Genomic DNA, 19,117 nt, shown 5'->3' with positions numbered 1-19,117 from the left:
TTCCGGTTACGCGGTGCACGGAACATGGTCAACACTGTCTGAAGAAGGGTCTCGACCGGAAACGTCACCTATTCCTTCTTCTCCAGAGATGCTGTCTGACCCTGTCTCTCTTTAGTGTCTTCAGTTGGACGTTTACTGAATATTGAAGAAAAGGGCGTTGATCAGGGTCAACCAACGCGCCAAGTGCATTGTGTAGGAAGGAACTGCAGATGCTGGTTTACACCAAAAATGCTGGAGAAACTCATAGAAACATAGAGACATACAAAATAGGTGCAGGAGTAGGCCATTCGTCCCTTCGAGCCTGCACCGCCATTCAATATGATCATGGCTGATCATCCAACTCAGTATCCTGTACCTGCCTTCTCTCCATACCCCCTGATCCCTTTAGCCACAACGGCCACATCTATCTCCCTCTTAAATATAGCAAATGAACTGGACTCAACTACCTTCTGTGGCAGAGAATTCCAGAGATTCACCACTATCCGTGTAAAAAATGTTTTCTCAACTCAGTCCTAAAAGATTTCCCCCTTATCCTTAAAGGGGAACTCAGCGGAACAGGGTCTGAAGGAGGGTCTCGACCAGAAACGTCACCCATTCCTTCCTCTCCAGAGATGCTGCCTGTCCCGCTGAGTTACTCCAGCGTTTTGTGTCTGCACACTCATTGTTCTTATCTCTTGTTGCGATTACTTTAAACAAAGGCAGCGCTCGGTTATTGCGGCGATGCCCTTCAGATGTGAAACGAATGCTTCCAGACGCACTGCCCTGACTTTATTCCTTTGTTTATCATCGTTACTTTTTTGCGTATGTTTTATTCATTGTTCTGTATCTCTCGACATCACCGTCTATATCTCTCGTTCCCCTTATCCCTAACCAGTCTGAAGAAGGGTCTCGACTCGAAGCGTCACCCATTCCTTCTCTCCAGAGATGCTGCCTGTCCCGCTGAGTTACTCCAGCTTTTTGAGCCTATCTTCGGTTTAAACCAGCATCTACAGTTCCTTTCCTACATTTTATTCCTTTCTTGGTGTCTTCTGGGCAGATGTTGCCTTCTGCACGAAAAGTCTTGGATGAGATTGTGTGTGTGTGTGCGTGTGTGTGTGTGTGTGTGTGTGTGTGTGTGTGTGTGTGTGTGTGAGAGAGAGAGAGAGAGAGAATGTGTGTGTGTGTGTGAATGGTTTAGGCATCTTTTAGGAGATGCAGCGGTTTACATTGGCATTGCCCACTTGAGATCCCTTTGTGGCGGAGCGCGCTGACCGGTAACCCCGGGTCTTGCGGTCTGGTCAAGAAGAGGTGATGTGGGCACGGTTTCAGTTGTAGTTCTAGAGGAACATTGCTTCCGATCGATGTCTCTTATGCACTCCTCAGTCAGAAGAACTGTGTGCGCTCTTCACCATCATGGCTCCCAGCCTACAGGTTTCTGACCTGAACAACTAACTTCTTCCCTATTTCTCCTCCCCCTGTTTCCCTCTCCTCCTCGGCTCTCTTGTTCACTCACACCTTCCCTCCCTCCCCCCCCTCCCTCTCGCAGGGCTTGGTTCAAAGGGGGCAACGAGCCAAGCGGGGCGCGGTCTCAACCCTTTCTGAAAACGAGCACAAAGAGAAAAAAAAAGTATTGTCAAGCGCTCCAAACTTCGTTTAAAATAAGTAAATGCGACCTTGGCTAATAATTTAAAAACAAAACAAAAGCAACACCCTACAAACTCTCTGTCTCTCACGATACGTGTTGTCTTGTGGGGGGGGGGGGGGGGGGGGGGGGGGGGGGGGGTGTCGGAGAGAGGGGGTGTGGGTGTGGAGGGGACCCGATGTGAATGTTACCACTATAGGATGGCGAGGTTGGGCTCTGAGCTGCAGTGAGAGCAGAGAGCGAGAGAGAGAGAGTGCGTGTGCGCGTCAGCAGCAAAGTTAAATACAAAGGGCTTGTACGCGGTGGCAAGAGAGGTTTCCTTTGTTCTCGTCCGGGGCTTGAGAGAGATCGGAGAGAATGAACCATCGCACACCACTCCTAACACTCCTGGAGGGCTTACAAGCTGTGGCTGCAGGTGATATCCACGTCCATGCCTCAAGGGTAAGTTTCTTTTTAAAATGCGTTTGATTTCCAACATCTTGACATCCTTTCGCGATATAGTATATGTTTTTAAACATCACAAAACGCGCCGCAGGGGACAAAAGTTGAAGAAATGGCTCTCTTTCTATTTCTATGCTAAACGGCCGCCGATAAACTTTTCTTTCTTGGTTCCTTTTCTTATTGTTTCTCCACCAGACGTTGCTCAAAATAACTGTGTGGGGGGGGGCGGCCCGAGACATTTTTTTGTTGTTGTTTTATATTCATGCACAGTAGGCGCGCAACAGGTAAGAAAGTGAGTGCGAACTGCCGCCTTTGTAGCTGCTGCTTACATTGTATTCTGAAGGCCCGACTCAGTCTTTGTTCTCACTTTGGGATCATCAACACTGAAAACAAGCGTCTTGTGCAAGAACCACGGAACCGGCAACCAATTCACCGCGGAAGGCATCGACTGCCCGGGCTAGCACCGAATTGCTCTTGAAAACCAAATTGCAAGGTGATCATTTTTCCGAGGTGATGTCGCGAAACAAAGATGAGATCGGCGAAAATCTCAGGTCTGTGCTTTTATCGCTGACCTGTGCTAAGGGCTTTAAAAAAAACTGGGAGATATTGACATTTATGCTTCTGTTGCAGACTAAATGAAAACATATCGCCCGGTCGCAGTATTTTTTTAAAGCAGAATTCGGAAGAAAAACTGACAATGGGATCGAACTTGTGGAACCCCCCCCCCCCCCCCCCCCCCTCACACACACACACATTTGCGATATTTAGATTGTTTAACAGTGCAGTAGTTAGTTGCCATTGTTTATGAAGGAGTGGAAATACAAACATCTCAGTATATCGATTTCCTCACCCCTCTATACAATAACCTCCAGACCCCTCAACACTAACATTTCTCCGATTTCTTCCAGGGGATTTGAACAAAAAAAAAGTTGGGTCTTCCAGCAATAGTTAACGCGCCAGATTGTTAATACATTGCCACTTCTCCTAAATATAGATTCTCTCCTCCAAACGAATGGGTTACAACCGACTGGGTTAATATTATAGGACGAATATAATTCCATTTTATTCGTATCCGCGGCGAAGGAGGAAGGGGGGGGGGGGGGGGGGGGGGGTAAGAATATCAACAGGAGACAAAAAACAATTGTACGGGCATCTTCTCAGCACGGAACTGGGTTGAACAATCCGATTACACGAATCGCCCAAGACCAACCCTAGGCATCCAAGTTCTTTGTTTAGTGCCGTGGCCAGTCTTAATACGTTGACCGTTATCACTCTTTATGTTATTCTTGGTCTTAAACTCGTTTCTTCGTAGTCTTTGTCCCCTCCCCGTGTGACTTCTTTGTGGATAAAGCGATCCAAATAGTTTTAGGTATTCGCACTAGAAGAATATTTTGGCTTTTTCATATCGACTGAACTCATCTTCTGAACCTTCTGAATGTGTAGTCGGCAGGGCAGTGCACTGCATATCGTCTGGGACCATATATGTCTGAGAAACTCGTTCGCCAACATGTAAGAGAAAAAACTTTTTTTTGAGATGCTTCGCAATGCCTCCAAGGTGGGACGAGAATTAATTAATTAATACAATGTATGGGTGAAACTTTTAACAGCCACATTCTGTGTTCAGGGATCCTGCACTTTATATGAAATCCAGCCTCCTATACGGAATATTACAAATCTGGCCAAACGTATCATTGTTTTACACGAGGTCTCGGGCGCGGTATATAATGCCAGAGTTACACAATAGATTATGGGGGCCACTGTATTGGTTGCAGACAGATGGATTTGAACGTGCGGCCGGAATTTATAGCCCATCTACAACCAGATATTAATGGGAATTGGGGTGAATCCTTCGTGATTGATTTTGTGGATGAGATTTTTAGCTTCTTCACTTTTGGTCGTGTTCAGCCACTCCCTGTTCTTTTGTTACCCAGGGAATCCTCGTGATAGCGGACTGTTGGTGTATGTATGTGTGGTACCGCGTCTGTTCAGTCAATTCTTCCATTGCCCCTTTTTCTACTTTTATTTTCCTTGTTGTTTCGCTCTGTTAACACTTATTGTCCCAGAATGGGTTTTTTAAAAACAAATCTATCGCTTCCAACAAATCTTATCACAAAAAAGTTGTAACTATAATAAAGAATATCCTTCGCAATGTACGGTCCTGTTCTATCATCTTCCTCATTGGAGACCATTGAACTATTTAAATCAGACTTTAATGATATATGTTGCACTAAATGTTGCGCCCTTTATCATTTATCTTTGCACTGTGCCCAGCTTGACTGTATTCAAGTGTAGGAAGGAACTGCAGATGCTGGTTTAAACCGAAGAAAGACACAAAAAGCTGGAGTAACTCTGAAGAAGGGTCTCGACCCGAAACGTCACCTATTCCTCGAACGTATTAATGTATAAATTGTTTTTGACTGGATAGCATGCAGACAAAAGCCTTACACTGTACCTCTGTACACGTGACAATGATATACTTAACTAAACTAAATATATATTTACAGGAGTAAAATAATAGGTGTCTGAATCAGTCTGAAGAAGTGTTTCAACCTGAAACGTTGCCTATTTCCTTCGCTCCATAGATGCTGCTGCACCCACTGAGTTTCTCCAGAGTTTCTCCAGCATTTTTGTGTACCTTCGATTTTCCAGCATCTGCAGTTCCTTCTTAAACAAAGAATAGGTGATGTTTCTGGTCGAGACTCGACCCAAAACTTCACCGATTTCTTTTCTCCAGAGGTGTTGCCTGACCCGCTGAGTTATTGCAGCATTTTGCGCCTATCTTCAGTTTAAACCAGCATCTGCAGTTCATCCTTACGTACTACATATATTTACTATTCGTGTAAAGAGTAGAAACGTGCAAATGCCCGAGTTATTTTGGTAAGGTGCATGTTTTCACGCACCGCAATTAAAGAAGACTTTAGTTAGAGAGGTTTAATTGTAGTGCAATGTACACTATTCCAAATAGAACACAGAAAGTTCCATTGTGGTGGCACTTGCAATGATGTTCTTTACCAACTGCTTTGCACCCAAGCAATCATCTTTCAGTGCCACCTTGTTAATTTTGCTGCAATTGGTATTTTAACCAGATTGCTTGACACTTCACAAGACTGCTTGAATCATCTTACCACTATCAGAGAGCAGTCCTGAACGACTCTCTACCTCATTGGTGACTCTCGGACTCTCCTTGATTGGGCTTTGCTGGCTTTACCTTTAACTAAAAGTTATTCCCTAATCGTGTATGTGTACCCTGTAAATGGCTGGATTGTAATCATGTATTGCCTTTCCGCTGACTGGATAGCACACAACAAAAGCTTTTCACTGTATCTCGGTGCACATGTCAATAAACTAAACTGTAAACTGTAAACTAACGCACATAAAACAATCAACCAGAATATAAAACAATATCAATTTAAATCCTTTGTGACCACTTGGACCCGATAGGTTGGTGACCAAAGATTGTGAATTCACCTTGCACCTGTTGATTGGAGGTAAATTGTTTGATAACTGCAAGGGCAAGTGTGTTCCAGCATAACCCATGTCCTTTGTTTAGTAGATATACATAAAAAGCTGGAGTAACTCAGCGGGTTAGACAGCATCTCTGTAGAAAAGGAATAGGTGATGTTTCAACGGTTTTCTCCAGAGATGCTGCCTGTTACTCCATCATTTTATGTCTATCTTCGGTTTAAACCAGCATCTGCATTTCCTTCCTACACATTTCCTTTGTTTAGGAATACCTATTACAGCAGAATCAAAAGATATGTTCATCTCCATCCATGTGGATGTAAGAAAGCCAAACTTGAGCTCGTGCAAGTGTTTTATTTTGCTCTGTTTTCATTATTCTGTTCTTTCTTCATTGTTTTTCTTCATTGGCCATTGCTTCTAATCACAGTTTAATTAAACCTGTCACACCGCTGAAGGAATCTTAAATTTCTACCTATCATAAACATCGTAAAGTACCCTGTAAATGGATCGATTGTAATCATGTATTGTCTTTCGGCTGACTGGATAGCAGGCAACATAAGCTTTGTACCTCAGTACATGTGACATTAAACTAAACTGATGTTTATGCTCAGAGATGTTAGGGATGCAATAGCACAGATATCTCTGATGATTCAATGGTGTATTTAAGGATTTAATAGTAGAGTGAATGTGGAGAGGATGTTTCTACTAGTGAGAGAGTCTAGGACCAGAGGCCACAGCCTCAGAATAAAAGGACCTTCAGAAAGGTGATGAGGAGGAATTTCTTTAGTCAGATGTTGGTCAATCTGTGGAATTCAATGCCACAGACGGCTGTGGTGACCAAATCGATATTTTTAAGGTGGAAATTGACAGTTCTTTATTAGTCGGCTGTTGGGGTTATGGGGAGAAGACAGAAGAATGTGTTTGAGAGGGAAAGATAGATCAACCATGATTGAATGGCAGTGAACTTTTGATGGGCTGAATGGCCTAATTCTGCTCCTGTAACTTATGAAATCACAGACAATTCATGTTTACATATAAATTCCTCCATTGGGTAGGGGTGCGTTTGTTTTTTTGTTTCTTTGGATGTTGATAAAATTTCTAATTCAATGTGAAGCAGTGAACAAAATATTCCTCAAATTATTGCCAATATTTCTGACAATCTGTTTTCCAAATGTAAATCAACAATTACAAATGACAGAACAAAGTGAGATAAGGTCTATTTAGACAATCGACAATAGACAATAGGTGCAGGAGTAGGTCATTAGGCCCTTCGATCCAGCACCGCCATTCAATGTGATCATGGCTGATGATCCACAATCAGTACCCTGTTCCTGCCTTCTCCCCATATCCCCTGACTCCGCAATCTTTGAGAGCCCTTGAAAGTATCCAGAGAACCGGCCTCCACCGCCTTTTGAGGCAGAGAATTCCACAGACTCACAGCTCTCTGTGTGAAAAAGTGTTTCCTCATTTCCGTTCTAAATGGCTTACCCCTTAATCTTAAACTGTGGCCCCTGGTTCTGGACTCCCCCAACATCGGGAACATGTTTTCTGCCTCTAACGTGTCCAAACCCTTAATAATCTTATATGTTTCAATAATATCTCATCCTTCTAAATTCCAGAGTATACGAATTTCTGACGAGGATCCACCACTCTGACCAAATAAAAGTCATTACCAAATTTAAAAAAAAAGTTTTTGTCGTACTTTCGTATAAAAGAAAACGTTTGAAAGTTTTACAGCCTGTATAAAGATGTAAAATCTCTGTAATAGATTTTGGAGAAACTATCACTGAGATGAATTGTAGTTGGATATAAGACGTATTTTACTCACTGGTCAGTAGTAGGCTCATACCCTACATAAGAATGTAAAATTGTTCATTTTTCAGCAGGTACACATGAAGATGGTCTTTGACCTGACTTATTTCAGCCACTGAAATCAAAATCCATCACCCTGTCTCTTTCTTACCCATCGCTAGACTTTACCCTGAATTTTCACAACTAAGTGTAACAAATTATTTTCCTTTAGGAATTCCTTAATTGCTTCTGGAATTCTGTGTAAAGTATACCCTTTAGTTTAGTTTAATTTCGAGCTACAGGGTGGAAACAGGTCCTTTGGTCACTGAGTCCACACCGACCAGTGATCCCCGCACACTTACACTTATCCAACACACAATTTACAATTTTACCAAGCCAATTACCCTACGAACCTGCACGTCTTTGGAGTGTGGGACGAAACCAAAGATCTCAGGGGAAACCCACGCGGTCACGGGGAGAAAGTACAAACTGCATACAGACAGCACCCGTAGTTGGGATCGAACCCGGATCTCTGGCGCTGCAAGGCAGCAATTCTACCGCTACGCCAATGTGCTCATTAAAAAAAAAACTAGAGTTTCTACTGCCAAAGTCAAAGTCAATTTTATTTGTCACATGCACCCGAAGGTGCAGTGAAATGAATTTGCCAGCAGCGATACACTTAAAAAGAACACACAATACACAATAGAATTTAACACAAACATCCACCACAGCATTTTTCACTGTGGTGGAAGGCAACAACGTTCAGTCAGTCCTCCTCCTTTGCCTGTCAGACTTTAACTGGATTCTGAACATATTATTTTTATTTACAAGGTATTATAATGCAGGTAATCCTTATTCCTTGATGTTAATTGTTGATAGTTCCACAGGATGCATGGGATACTTAATTTTCATGAAGATGCTGAACTGTGGTGAGATAAATGTCAACTAACTAAGCATGATATTGGAGATTCTGAAAATCTGAATTAAACATGAAAAGGTTGGAAATATTCAACTGATCAGGCAGCAGATTTGGAGAAAGAAGCAGAGTTTGCCTTTCAAATCATTGACCTTTAATCATCAAATGAGTTTTGCATTAAGATAGTGTTTCAATAGTTTAATGAAGGTTTTATTGTCTCATGCGAAGTGCAAACACACAGTGAAATTATTTTCTTACAAACAGTCCAGTAGAGTGTTGCCATACCCAAGCACATCCCCGATTAGCAAGTGTACAGAAATAGCCCACTGATCCAGTGCGTAAGAAGCGCCATGTTTTGGCGCCATTTTCAAAGTGCAGCCCCAACTCTAGCTGTTATAATTTAGAATGAATGAATGCATGAATACTTTATTGTCACATGTGGCATGTCACAATGAAATTCTTTGCTTGCGTACCCACGGTATGCAAATAGTCACCACATAAAGGGCATAGACAAAGTTACAAAGTATCGAAGTATCCCGAGCCAGGTCCACCTTTGTTGATGCCCCACCCCCCACCCCTATGCTGGGTCCTTTGTTCTCCCCCCTCCACCTCCCTCAAGGCAGTTCCCTCTCACTCCAGATCCACTTTTGTTTTCCCCCCACCCCTCATAGCAGTGCCCCACGCTGGGTCCTCCTTGTTCATCTTCCCCCCACCCCCTCACAGCGGTTCCCCTATGCCGGGTCCTCCTTTGTTTGCTTAAGAATATGTATTTTAACTCACAAATATTTTCTTCTGCTAGGGGAGACACCGCAGGAGATTTCATATCCACTCCCGTGAACGTAATGTGGACGAATAGCCAATATGAATCCTTACAATTCCAGACAGCCATGTATCAATGGATTCACATGTTTGCTTTTGCAAACTCACCAGACGACGGAAGAATGGCCACAAAATATTTCTTTGTGTTTACTTTACCTTCTAAGTATTTATACATGAAGAGCAATGGCTACAAGTTGAGCTGACCAAAAATGGAATGGAATTGAACTTTGCTCCATGGCTTCATTGTCAACTATTTGTTGCAAGTTGAATTTGGAATTCTTCTAATTTGAAAAATGGGAACTATTGGCTGTCAAGACGATAACCTTATTGAGAGTTGGATACAACGTAAATATCAGGTATGTCCCTTATCTTTTGCTGAATGCTTATCTGTGTCTTCATACTCAAATGATGAAAATCCATTTTTATAAATCTTTCATGTAAACGTTTCCAAATGGCTGATCGTGAATAATAGTGTAAAACAAATTTTGTAAATATTTCAAATATGCATTGATGAAAACAGATAAACAGTTGTAAAGTTTCATTTCGCCTTCAGGAATTAATGTTCTTCCGTGCTAAAAATCCTCTAACTTTTTCATTTTATTTATTCTTCCTTTTTTTTTATTTCCTACTTTGCCGCTGCCTAAATAGTTTTAGTGATGTCACACCTTAATGTCCTCATTACGTGAACCTGAAAACTAACTTTTAATGATCTAATACTTGGAGAATAATCATTGAGGTTGGAAGCTAATGTGAATTTCACCACATTGGGCAAACTGATTTGGTGGACAACACAGAATGATGGTGCAATACATCTCATATTCACAAGAAAGTTGAAAAATATCAATCATTACAATGGAGAACGTCCAATGTTACTAATGCAGTTAAGTTAGAATAATTGCAAAGGCAAGAAGACAAAAAATGGCGTTGCAATAGAACCACTGCCTTAAAGCGCCAGAGACCTGGGACTGATCCTGACCAGGGTTGCTGTCTGTATGGAGTTTGAACATTTTCCCCATGACCTGCGTGGGTTTTCTCCAAGATCCTCGTTTTCCTCCCACACTCCAACGTCGTACAAGCTTGTAGGTCAATTGGCCTGGTATAAATGTAAAATTGTCCCTGGTGTGCGTGCGGTAGTGTTAATGGTGGCGAAATGAGGTGACGTTGGGGGTTCTCCTCCCTTCGAGGAGGGGAACCCCCGTTCCCTCATTCTTCAGGGAACGGGGGTTCCCCTCCTCCACCATAGATGAGGCTCGCACCAGGGACTCTCCCATACCCCGCAACACTGCTCTCTCTCCCCACCCCCGCACTCGCAACAAGGGCAGAGTCCCCCTAGTCCTCACCTTTCACCCCACCAGCCGTCACATACAACAAATAATCCTCCGTCATTTCCGCTACCTCCAACGTGACCCCACCACTCGCCACATCTTCCCATCTCCCCCCATGTCTGCCTTCCGCAAAGACCGCTCCCTCCGCAACTCCCTTGTCAATTCTTCCCTTCCCTCCCGTACCATCCCCTCCCCGGGCATTTTCCGTTGCAACCGCAAGAAATGCAACACCTGTCCCTTTACCTCCCCCCTCGACTCCATTCAAGGACCCAAGCAGTCGTTGCCAGGTGCGACAGAGGTTTACCTGCATCTCCTCCAACCTCATCTACTGCATCCGCTGCTCTAGATGTCAGCTGATCTACATCGGTGAGACCAAGCGGAGGTTGGGCGATCGTTTCGCCGAACACCTCCGCTCGGTCCGCAAGAACCTACCTGACCTCCCGGTGGCACAGCACTTCAACTCCCCCTCCCACTCCGAATCCGACCTCTCTGTCCTGGGTCTCCTCCATGGCCAGAGCGGGCAACACCGGAAATTGGAGGAACAGCACCTCATATTCCGCTTGGGGAGTCTGCAGCCTGCGGGCTTGAACATTGAATTCTCCCAATTTTGTTAGCCCTTGCTGTCTCCTCCCCTTCCTTAGCCCTCGAGCTGTCTCCTCCCATCCCACAGCCCTCGGGCTCCTCCTCCTCCTTTTTCCTTCCTTCTCCCCGCCACCCCCTATCAGTCTGAAGAAGGGTTTCGGCCCGAAACGTTGCCTATTTCCTTCGCTCCATAGATGCTGCTGCACCCGCTGAGTTTCTTCAGCTTTTTTGTGTACCTTCGATTTTCCAGCATCTGCAGTTCCTTCTTGAACACTCTGACTAAAGAAGTTCCTCTTCACCTCCTTTCTAAAAGAGTGCCCTTTAATTCGGGTCCTAGACCCACCAGTGGAAACATCCTTTCCACATCCACTCTATTTATGCCTTTCATTATTCTGTAAGTTTCAATGTGGTCCCCCCTGAACCTTCTAAACTCCAGCGAGGAGAGGCCCAGTGCTCGCAAATGCTCATCATATGCTAACCCACTCATTCCTGGAATAATTCATGTAAACCTCCTCTGGACCCTCTCCAGAGCCAACACATCCTTCCTCAGATATGGGGCCTGAATTTGCTCACAGTACTCCAAGTGCGGCCTTATAGAGCCTCTGCATTACATGTCTGTAACGGCATGATTTTTACAGTTAATGGCAGGGTCATGGGGAGTGTTGTAGAGCAGTGGGATCTGGGAGTGCAGATACATAATTCCTTGAAAGTGGAGTCACAGGTAGATAGGGTGGGCATGATTTCATACGTGATAGGAGCAGAATTAGGCCCAGAAAAAACCCAGTGCTAGTTTAGAGATACAGCACGGAAACAGGCCCCCGGCCCACCGAGTCTGAACTGACCAGCAATCCCCGTACACTCGCACTATCCTCCACACTCAGGGGACTATTTACAATCTTTACCGAGACCAACTAATCTACAAACCTACAAAGCCGTATGTCTTTGGAGTGTGGGAGGAAATTGAAAATCACGGAGAAAACCCATGTGCTCACGGGAAGAGCATACAGACGCCGTACGGACAGTACCCGTAGTCGGGATCGAACCCTGGTCTTTGGCGTCGTAAACGCTGCAAGGCAGCAACTCTACCGCTGCGCCACCATTCCTCCCTGCAGTGGGGACAAATGCCAGCACTTTGTTTCTTTTTATTGTGACCAGCATCTGCAGTTCCTTGTGTCTACAATTACAGCAGTTTGTCCTTTCGTTCTAACCTGGAGAACTCTGACTAAGTGTCATTAGTAGAAAAGAATGCCAATAAACCAGAGGGAACTTCTTCACCCAAGAACTGGATAGTTCTGCGTTTGTTTTTTTGTTTCTTTGGATGTTGATAAAATTTCTAATTCAATGTGAAGCAGTGATCAGAATATTCCTCAAATTATTGCCAATATTTCTGACAATCTGTTTTCCAAATGTAAATCAACAATTACAAATGACAGAACAAAGTGAGATAAGGTCTATTTAGACAATCGACAATCGACAATAGGTGCAGGAGTAGGCCATTAGGCCCTTCGATCCAGCACCGCCATTCAATGGCTGATCATCCACAATCAGTACCCTGTTCCTGCCTTCTCCCCATATCCCCTGACTCCGCAATCTTTGAGAGCCCTTGAAAGTATCCAGAGAACCGGCCTCCACAGCCTTTTGAGGCAGAGAATTCCACAGACTCACAGCTCTCTGTGTGAAAAAGTGTTTCCTCATTTCCGTTCTAAATGGCTTACCCCTTAATCTTAAACTGTGGCCCCTGGTTCTCGACTCCCCCAACATCGGGAACATGTTTTCTGCCTCTAACGTGTCCAAACCCTTAATAATCTTATATGTTTCAATAATATCTCATCCTTCTAAATTCCAGAGTATACGAATTTCTGACGAGGATCCACCACTCTGACCAAATAAAAGTCATTACCAATTTAAAAAAAAAAGTTTTTGTCGTACTTTCGTATAAAAGAAAACGTTTGAAAGTTTTACAGCCTGTATAAAGATGTAAAATCTCTGTAATAGATTTTGGAAAAACTATCACTGAGATGAATTGTAGTTGGATATAAGACGTATTTTACTCACTGGTCAGTAGTAGGCTCATACCCTACATAAGAATGTAAAATTGTTCATTTTTCAGCAGGTACACATGAAGATGGTCTTTGACCTGACTTATTTCAGCCACTGAAATCAAAATCCATCACCCCGTCTCTTTCTTACCCATCGCTAGACTTTACCCTGAACTTTCACAACTAAGTGTAACAAATTATTTTCCTTTAGGAATTCCTTAATTGCTTCTGGAATTCTGTGTAAAGTATACCCTTTAGTTTAGTTTAATTTCGAGCTACAGGGTGGAAACAGGTTATTTGGTCACTGAGTCCGCACCGACCAGTGATCCCCGCACACTCACACTATCCAACACACAATTTACAATTTTACCAAGCCAATTACCCTACGAACCTGCACGTCTTTGGAGTGTGGGACGAAACCAAAGATCTCAGGGGAAACCCACGCGGTCACGGGGAGAAAGTACAAACTGCATACAGACAGCACCCGTAGTTGGGATCGAACCCGGATCTCTGGCGCTGTAAGGCAGCAACTCTACCGCTACGCCAATGTGCTCATTAAAAAAAAAACTAGAGTTTCTACTGCCAAAGTCAAAGTCAATTTTATTTGTCACATGCACCCGAAGGTGCAGTGAAATGAATTTGCCAGCAGCGATACACTTAAAAAGAACACAATACACAATAGAATTTAACACAAACATCCACCACAGCATTTTTCACTGTGGTGGAAGACAACAAAGTTCAGTCAGTCCTCCTCCTTTGCCTGTCAGACTTTAACTGCATTCTGAACATATTATTTTTATTTACAAGGTATTATAATGCAGGTAATCCTTATTCCCTGATGTTAGTTGTTGATAGTTCCACAGGATGCATGGGATACTTAATTTTCATGAAGATGCTGAACTGTGGTGAGATAAATGTCAACTAACTAAGCATGATATTGGAGATTCTGAAAATCTGAATTAAACATGAAAAGGTTGGAAATATTCAACTGATCAGGCAGCAGATTTGGAGAAAGAAGCAGAGTTTGCCTTTCAAATCATTGACCTTTAATCATCAAATGAGTTTTGCATTAAGATAGTGTTTCAATAGTTTAATGAAGGTTTTATTGTCTCATGCGAAGTGCAAACACACAGTGAAATTCTTTTCTTACAAACAGTCCAGTAGAGTGTTGCCATACCCAAGCACATCCCCGATTAGCAAGTGTACAGAAATAGTCCACTGATCCCGTGCGTAAGAAGCGCCATGTTTTGGCGCCATTTTCAAAGTGCAGTCCCAACTCTAGCTGTTATAATTTAGAATGAATGAATGCATGAATACTTTATTGTCACATGTGGCAAGTCACAATGAAATTCTTTGCTTGCGTACCCACGGTATGCAAATAGTCACCACATAAAGGGCATAGACAAAGTTACAAAGTATCGAAGTATCCCGAGCCAGGTCCACCTTTGTTGATGCCCCACCCCCCACCCCTACGCTGGGTCCTTTGTTCTCCACCTCCCTCAAGGCAGTTCCCTCTCACTCCAGATCCACCTTTGTTTTCCCCCCACCCCTCATAGCAGTGCCCCACGCTGGGTCCTCCTTTATTCATCTTCCCCCCCCACCCCCTCACGGCGGTTCCCCTATGCCGGGTCCTCCTTTGTTTGCTTAAGAATATGTATTTTAACTCACAAATATTTTCTTCTGCTAGGGGAGACACCGCAGGAGATTTCATATCCACTCCCGTGAACGTAATGTGGACGAATAGCCAATATGAATCCTTACAATTCCAGACAGCCACGTATCAATGGATTCACATGTTTGCTTTTGCAAACTCACCAGACGACGGAAGAATGGCCACAATATATTTATTTGTGTTTACTTTACCTTCTAAGTATTTATACATGAAGAGCAATGGCTACAAGTTGAGCTGACCAAAAATGGAATGGAATTGAACTTTGCTCCATGGCTTCATTGTCAACTATTTGTTGCAAGTTGAATTTGGAATTCTTCTAATTTGAAAAATGGGAACTATTGGCTGTCAAGACGATAACCTTATAATGAGTTGGATACAACGTAAATATCAGGTATGTCCCTTATCTTTTGCTGAATGCTTATCTGTGTCTTCATACTCAAATGATGAAAATCCATTTTTATAAATCTTTCATGTAAACGTTTCCAAATGGCTGATCGTGAATAATAGTGTAAAACAAATTTTGTAAATATTTCAGATATGCATTGATAAAAACAGATAAACAGTTGTAAAGTTTCATTTCGCCTTCAGGAATTAATGTTCTTCCGTGCTAAAAATCCTCTAACTTTTTCATTTTATTTATTCTTCCTTTTTTAAATTTCCTACTTTGCCGCTGCCTAAATAGTTTTAGTGATGTCACACCTTAATGTCCTCATTACGTGAACCTGAAAACTAACTTTTAATGATCTAATACTTGGAGAATAATCATTGAGGTTGGAAGCTAATGTGAATTTCACCATATTGGGCAAACTGATTTGGTGGACAACACAGAATGATGGTGCAATACATCTCATATTCACAAGAAAGTTGAAAAATATCAATCATTACAATGGAGAACGTCCAATGTTACTAATGCAGTTAAGTTAGAATAATTGCAAAGGCAAGAAGACAAAAAATGGCGTTGCAATAGAACCACTGCCTTAAAGCGCCAGAGACCTGGGACTGATCCTGACCAGGGTTGCTGTCTGTATGGAGTCTGAACATTTTCCCCATGATCTGCGTGGGTTTTCTCCAAGATCCTCGTTTTCCTCCCACACTCCAACGTCGTACAAGCTTGTAGGTCAATTGGCCTGGTATAAATGTAAAATTGTCCCTGGTGTGCGTGCGGTAGTGTTAATGGTGGCGAAATGAGGTGACGTTGGGGGTTCTCCTCCCTTCGAGGAGGGGAACCCCCGTTCCCTCATTCTTCAGGGAACGGGGGTTCCCCTCCTCCACCATAGATGGGGCTCGCAACAGGGACTCTCCCATACCCCGCAACACTGCTCTCTCTCCCCACTCCCGCACTCGCAACAAGGGCAGAGTCCCCCTAGTCCTCACCTTTCACCCCACCAGCCGTCACATACAACAAATAATCCTCCGTCATTTCCGCTACCTCCAACGTGACCCCACCACTCGCCACATCTTCCCATCTCCCCCCATGTCTGCCTTCTGCAAAGACCGCTCCCTCCGCAACTCCCTTGTCAATTCTTCCCTTCCCTCCCGTACCATCCCCTCCCCAGGCACTTTCCGTTGCAACCGCAAGAAATGCAACACCTGTCCCTTTACCTCCCCCCTCGACTCCATTCAAGGACCCAAGCAGTCGTTGCCAGGTGCGACAGAGGTTTACCTGTATCTCCTCCAACCTCATCTACTGCATCCGCTGCTCTAGATGTCAGCTGATCTACATCGGTGAGACCAAGCGGAGGTTGGGCGATCGTTTCGCCGAACACCTCCGCTCGGTCCGCAAGAACCTACCTGACCTCCCGGTGGCACAGCACTTCAACTCCCCCTCCCACTCCGAATCCGACCTCTCTGTCCTGGGTCTCCTCCATGGCCAGAGCGGGCAACACCGGAAATTGGAGGAACAGCACCTCATATTCCGCTTGGGGAGTCTGCAGCCTGCGGGCTTGAACATTGAATTCTCCCAATTTTGTTAGCCCTTGCTGTCTCCTCCCCTTCCTTAGCCCTCGAGCTGTCTCCTCCCATCCCACAGCCCTCGGGCTCCTCCTCCTCCTTTTTCCTTCCTTCTCCCCGCCACCCCCTATCAGTCTGAAGAAGGGTTTCGGCCCGAAACGTTGCCTATTTCCTTCGCTCCATAGATGCTGCTGCACCCGCTGAGTTTCTTCAGCTTTTTTGTGTACCTTCGATTTTCCAGCATCTGCAGTTCCTTCTTGAACACTCTGACTAAAGAAGTTCCTCTTCACCTCCTTTCTAAAAGAGTGCCCTTTAATTCGGGTCCTAGACCCACCAGTGGAAACATCCTTTCCATTCCACATCCACTCTATTTATGCCTTTCATTATTCTGTAAGTTTCAATGTGGTCCCCCCTGAACCTTCTAAACTCCAGCGAGGAGAGGCCCAGTGCTCGCAAATGCTCATCATATGCTAACCCACTCATTCCTGGAATAATTCATGTAAACCTCCTCTGGACCCTCTCCAGAGCCAGCACATCCTTCCTCAGATATGGGGCCTGAATTTGCTCACAGTACTCCAAGGGCGGCCTTATAGAGCCTCTGCATTACATGTCTGTAACGGCATGATTTTTACAGTTAATGGCAGGGTCATGGGGAGTGTTGTAGAGCAGTGGGATCTGGGAGTGCAGATACATAATTCCTTGAAAGTGGAGTCACAGGTAGATAGGGTGGGCATGATTTCATACGTGATAGGAGCAGAATTAGGCCCAGAAAAACCCAGTGCTAGTTTAGAGATACAGCACGGAAACAGGCCCCCGGCCCACCGAGTCTGAACTGACCAGCAATCCCCGTACACTCGCACTATCCTCCACACTCAGGGGACTATTTACAATCTTTACCGAGACCAACTAATCTACAAACCTACAAAGCCGTATGACTTTGGAGTGTGGGAGGAAATTGAAAATCACGGAGAAAACCCATGTGCTCACGGGAAGAGCATACAGACGCCGTACGGACAGCACCCGCAGTCGGGATCGAACCCTGGTCTTTGGCGTCGTAAACGCTGTAAGGCAGCAACTCTACCGCTGCGCCACCATTCCTCCCTGCAAAGGGGACAAATGCCAGCACTTTGTTTCTTTTTATTGTGACCAGCATCTGCAGTTCCTTGTGTCTACAATTACAGCAGTTTGTCCTTTCGTTCTAACCTGGAGAACTCTGACTAAGTGTCATTAGTAGAAAAGAATGCCAATAAACCAGAGGGAACTTCTTCACCCAAGAACTGGATAGGACAGGTTTAGAGGGATATGGGCCCATCGCAGGCAGGTGGGTCTAGTGTAGATGGATCATCTTGGTCAGCGTGGGCAAGTTGGGCATAAGGACCTGTTTCCATGCTGTATGACTCTATATTACATCTTGGATGTGTGCAGTGCAAGTCACTGGTGAGATAGCTTCTGCACTGCTGAATGCAGCAATGGGCAACAGGGGTTTTGGGGAGAAGGCAGGAGAATGGGGTTAGGAGGGAGAGATAGATCAGCCATGATTGAATGGTGAGGTAGGCTTGATGGGCCGAATGGCCTAATTCTGCTCCTATCACATGACGTTATGATCTTAGAACATGGCTAATACTGGCTGCATGTAAAATCAGGCAAACTTAAACACAAAACGCTGGAATAATTCAGTGGGACAGGCAGCATCTCTGGAGAGAAGGAATGGTGATGTATAATCAGGCAACTGTCCTCAAATTCATCACACCTGTACTGAATGATAGAGTTGGCCCATTGTTGGGTGAAGAATAACAGAGCGCTGGTGAAATTTAGTTTAGTTTAGTTTAGAAAGACCGCGTGGAAACAAGCCCTTCGGCCCACCAAATCCGAGCCGGCGGACCACCAATCCCCGTACACCTGGACTATCCTACACACTCGGGACAATTCCTAACCTTTACCAAAGCCAATTAGCCGACATACCTGTACGTCTTTGGAGCGTGGGAGGAAAGCGGAGCACCCGGGGATCATCCACATGGTCATGGGGAGCTTGACCCAACTGTGTCTATGGACTCTGTGCCCATGGACAGACCCTTCTGCAGACTGATGGAGCAGAGGCGGGTATTGTTGGTGGAGAGAGGGGAGTGGAAGGGTTGGAGTAACATCTTGAAAGTGATAGATGGACTCGGGAGAGGAGGAGAGTCTGGTGGGAGAGAGAGGGGTGGAGATAGTAACTGAGGCTGTAGGCGATTAGTGGCAAAGACAAAATGAATTTGATAAGGAGGGAAGGTGGGGAGTGAAATGTGGAGCCAGAGGGAAGGGCATTGGGAGGAGGAAAAAGAGTCATTCGGAAAAGGGAGGGTTTCCCCATTGTTCAAGCAAGGAGGGTGGGGAAGTAGAATTTCCAACCACACATTTTCAGATGCAGTTCTCATAGAGTCACATACAGTTTGGAAACAGGCCCTTCAGCCCAACTTGCCCACACCTGCCAACATGTCCCAGTTACACTAGTCCCACGTT

General features: G+C 44.5%; 1 long non-coding RNA gene across 2 annotated transcripts in view; it reads left to right on the top strand.

Annotated features, from left to right (window-relative positions):
* Positions 1-1,127: 1,127 nt before the first annotated feature.
* LOC116967114 overlaps positions 1,128-19,117 on the top strand; it is a 41,667-nt gene continuing 23,677 nt past the window's right edge. Inside the window, exon 1 of one of the 2 annotated variants that reach the window (XR_004410146.1) lies at positions 1,128-2,062. This is a non-coding gene — a long non-coding RNA (uncharacterized LOC116967114). Of the gene's footprint in view, positions 2,063-14,674; positions 15,060-19,117 lie in introns of those variants that run through there. The other variant, XR_004410147.1, reaches the window with a different exon arrangement.

The sequence above is a fragment of the Amblyraja radiata genome, chromosome 2 (genome assembly GCF_010909765.2).
Source record: "Amblyraja radiata isolate CabotCenter1 chromosome 2, sAmbRad1.1.pri, whole genome shotgun sequence".
Taxonomy (NCBI): domain Eukaryota; kingdom Metazoa; phylum Chordata; class Chondrichthyes; order Rajiformes; family Rajidae; genus Amblyraja; species Amblyraja radiata.
The sequence above is the reverse complement of the archived record's forward strand: the minus strand, read 5'-3'. Positions and strand labels throughout refer to the sequence as shown.